This window comes from Cyprinus carpio, chromosome B17 (assembly GCF_018340385.1).
Source record: "Cyprinus carpio isolate SPL01 chromosome B17, ASM1834038v1, whole genome shotgun sequence".
In the NCBI taxonomy this organism is placed as follows: domain Eukaryota; kingdom Metazoa; phylum Chordata; class Actinopteri; order Cypriniformes; family Cyprinidae; genus Cyprinus; species Cyprinus carpio.
Genome location: NC_056613.1, coordinates 5,659,449 through 5,663,470, shown reverse-complemented (window position 1 = coordinate 5,663,470; position 4,022 = coordinate 5,659,449). Strand labels below are relative to the sequence as shown.

At 43.2% G+C, this 4,022-nt stretch overlaps 1 pseudogene; it reads right to left on the bottom strand.

The window, feature by feature from the left end:
• Positions 1-2,149: 2,149 nt before the first annotated feature.
• LOC122140281 lies at positions 2,150-3,814 on the bottom strand (annotated as a pseudogene).
• Positions 3,815-4,022: the final 208 nt, after the last annotated feature.

The following is a 4,022-nucleotide window of genomic DNA, read 5'->3' as shown; positions in this document are numbered from 1 at the left end:
AAAAATTATTTTTTGATATATTTACGGTAGGAGAACATTACAAAATATCTTCATGGAACATGATCTTTACTTAATATCCTAATGATTTTTGTCATAAAAGAGAAATGTATAATTGTGACCCATACAATGTATTGTTGTCTATTGAACATTGGGTCACAAATACAGTTTAAACCCCTCTGTGCTGCAGGGACACAAATATGGATGGTCTCAGATGCTGTTGCAGAATATGGTCTTGTTTTCTGGTTGCTCACTGCTTTTTTTGGTTGAAAACATTGTTTTGCAACAGATTGCAATTTAGCCTTGTTTAATCTATGTTTTGTGTGCATTGGTTAATGATATTAAGATCTGGCAACACTGATCATTTCTTCCCTGTAGAGACACACAAACTCAAACAGGCTTTAATGAATGCTGTGGACACAGACTGAACTCTATCACTGTTGTAAATCAGTGCAAGTCTGGGGCTGGGAGAGATAAGGGGCTTAGCCCCAGTTTTATTGATACTATTCTATGATAATATCAGTCTTTAAATGCAAGATATTTAAACTGTACCTGACATATACTTGCAATAGTTCCACTTTAGTACAATCAATGCCTCAATATATCTTTATTTGAGCTTCAGCACAATCAAAGTGCATTAAGTACAAAATTAGTTGTTCTGATTTAGCTTCAGACTTCAGGTACTGCCTACAGTTTCGTACAACTGCAGGGTATTTTTATTGAGCAACTTGTAGAATACTTAGCACAAGATAAATGTATACCTTCTGGATTGTGAACCTCACATCTTTAATGCTTTATCTGAAATTAAAGTCATTAATTTGTTTACATAACATGTGGATAAATGACCAACTAGAGCTGCAGGATTCTGGATAAACTGAGAATGGAGAATATCTCCCACCATGATTCTAAAAAATGACCATGTAATCTACTAGAAGTTCTAGTTATCGCTGCAGTCTATTTATAAAATATTCAACTAATTGTTGAAAAAAAATAAGCTGAACAAATGATTCAATGACCGCTCGCTCATATAGACTTCACTTGTTTCCTTCCTGAATGAATCAAACGTTTTTAATGAGTCTCTTATATGAGCAACACTCTTAAAAATAAAGGTTATTTACTGGCATCAGTGGTTCTTTAGATGATCTTTAAAAATAAATGATTCTTTTAAGAACTGAACACTGGTAGGTTCTTTAGGGAACCAAAAATGTTTGTTCTACGGCATCACTGCAGAAAAAAGCCTTAATTTATAATAGTGAACCTCAGTCAAAGGATTCAAGAACACAAACCTGACAGAATACTGAGTGTGAATATGATCGTGCAGAACTGAAGATGACTTTCCTCATGTCACTGAATCAGTGTGTAATTCAGAGACACGAACACGCCTCCGGATGAAATGTTTTATTACAAAACGTCTTTGATAAAAAGGAATAATTTACATGTATTTGTCCTGTACTTTAGACATCAGTGTCGATCTTCTGGTCGTGAACCTTTTAAAAATCGACCTTCACAAAAAATACAGGAGGGAAAGAGAGAGAGCAGCTACGCACAACAAGATCCTTTCTACAGAAGAACACACGAAGATGCGCTCAAGACAAGAACGAGTCTCACAACACCACACCAGATCGACGAACACATTCATTTACAACTCTATTCATTTTACATCGTGTTAGATAATAATATTGATATACATTATTTAATATAAAAAATGACATTTCAAAATATAGAAATTAAAACAAAACAGCTTCTGAAGGAAAGCGTAGGGGTTTGTTATGACAGATAAAGCGCGCTCTCTTATTATTTCACTCGAGGTTATTTTAGCAGATCGTTGGATTTGTATATTCAGTTCAACAGCACTGAGTTAAAGAGAGTGAAGTTTATCTCATCTGGACTCTGCACGTGTATTTGGACACTTGGAGGTGACCAAACTCCGTCCAAGCAATAAACGCGCACGTCTCTGAATGAACGAATTTACTCAGTGTGACCGATTTCTTTCCAAATCAGAATTTAGATTCAGCCAGAGCAACAGAAATGCATTTCACATTTAAATCTTCACATTATGCGCAGGCTTCATTCGTCAGGGGAAACCAAGCCTTATTTACAGACTTCACCCACCCAAATACTCACACAGAACAAAAAAATGTATCCATCCAAAGAGTCGAATTTAACTTCTGCACAAAACTGGAACATCGCATAAAACATTTGCGAATAAAGCACTGTTTCCATCCAACGAGTCAGAGAGAATAAAATCATCACTTCCTGATAAACTGAGAACAGTAGTTGAAGCCACTGAATATAATAATGTTCATATATGATGAAGGACTTGTGTCTCAAAGCGAGCAGAAGAAACACACTAAATGCTGTCAGTGCTTTCAGAGGTGGATGCTGCTGTTTGGGAACGCAGTCCTTTAAGACCGTTCTACAGAAATACTTTGACCACAGACTTTGCTCAGGCTTTTCATTTCAGAAGCTGTGAAGGAGATCGGTGCGCTGTTAGTCCAGTTATCCGTCTCATAGCGCGAACTCACATGACTTTATCATTTATTCAGTGCTTTCATCGTAGTTTATATGCGTAAAGTCTATCCTACCCAACCAATACGTTTTTTATGCGCATCTTTAGAATTCATGAGCATCTTGGCGTTTCCATCCGTATATATACTATAAAAACAGGTGGATGGAAACATAAAAGTAGCGTCAGTTTACACGCGAATCACGGCGTCGCGCAGCCGCGTGCGGTACTGATCCAGCCAGTTCCGGAGCTCGGAGATCCGGTACCCCTCCGGTCCTCTGCCGCCCTGATACACCACCTTCCCGTCCTGGACGATGTAGAGTCTGTCGAAATAAGCTCCGTACGCGCTGTTGCACGAGTTCTCCATGCTGTCGGCGACTATCGCGACGCCCGGCGCCTCCCGCGCCATCAGCCGCGCCGCGCGCAGCCTCTCCTCCAGACTCCGGTGCTTGCGGATCTGATACGGAGCGTCAGAACTGACCCAGCCGTCGGAGGGATGCGCCTCCTCGATGTAAATCACCAGCGCGTCGGCGACGTCCGCGTACTGGAGCACGAGCCGCTGGAACGCCTTCAGACGCGTCATGAACGGCGGTCAGCTGCAGCTTCCGAAATTGAGCACCAGCGGCCTCTGAGCGCAAGCGAAGTCCAGCACGCGTCTGCGCGTCGGATCCGCGAGCGGAACCACTTCGCTGTTGGGCGCGTCGCGGCCGAGACGCGCGGACTTCATCCAGTCCAGCTTGTGTCCGTGGAAAACCGCTTTGAGCGACTCCCAGCTGAACATGCGGCTGTTGTCGGAGATGCACAGCGGAGGGTCTTCCTCCTCCTCCTCCTGCTCCTCACTCCTCAGATGGAATAAAACTCTTTTCCTCACGCACAGAAAATCAAGACACCACAGCATGAACGCGGCGACGAGAAAACGCGGCAGGATCACCAAACACGCCAGCGCGTTTTTCAGCGCCTTCGCCGCATTCATGATCGATCCCAGAAGAGTTTCTGGTGTTCAGCGGCTCAACTTCCCTTTTATATGATGAATGAATGTCAGTCAGTCACTCCGCCTCCAAACACACGCTGGGATACACCGAGGCGCATCACTCATATTCCGAAATGCCATTCCGTCGCGGAACGGAGCGCAGCGCAAACAAGTGCGCTTTAAGATCAAAGCGTCTTCTATTAACGTTAAAACTGGCTTCAGATGTTCCGTTAGTCCACTTCAGGAGCTGTAGCAGCGCACGGACGCTCGCGAATGACTCCCCGACGCGCTGCGAAAGTTCCTATGATCTGAACAAGTGATTGAGCCGCAGAGCGTCAGTCGATCATCTGAAGACACCAGACGGCGCTAACCCTCTGATCTTCAACCGGATCAAGCGCGCAAATCACTGCGCATTCACTGGCGCGCGTCACAAGAGATTGCTTCATGCACTATTTCAGGTCATCGAAGCATTCTGCCCTGCTGAAAAAAACAAACAAACAATAGAAACTCACAGAATTTGGAAACTCTAATGGTCCCTGCGGGTTTCTA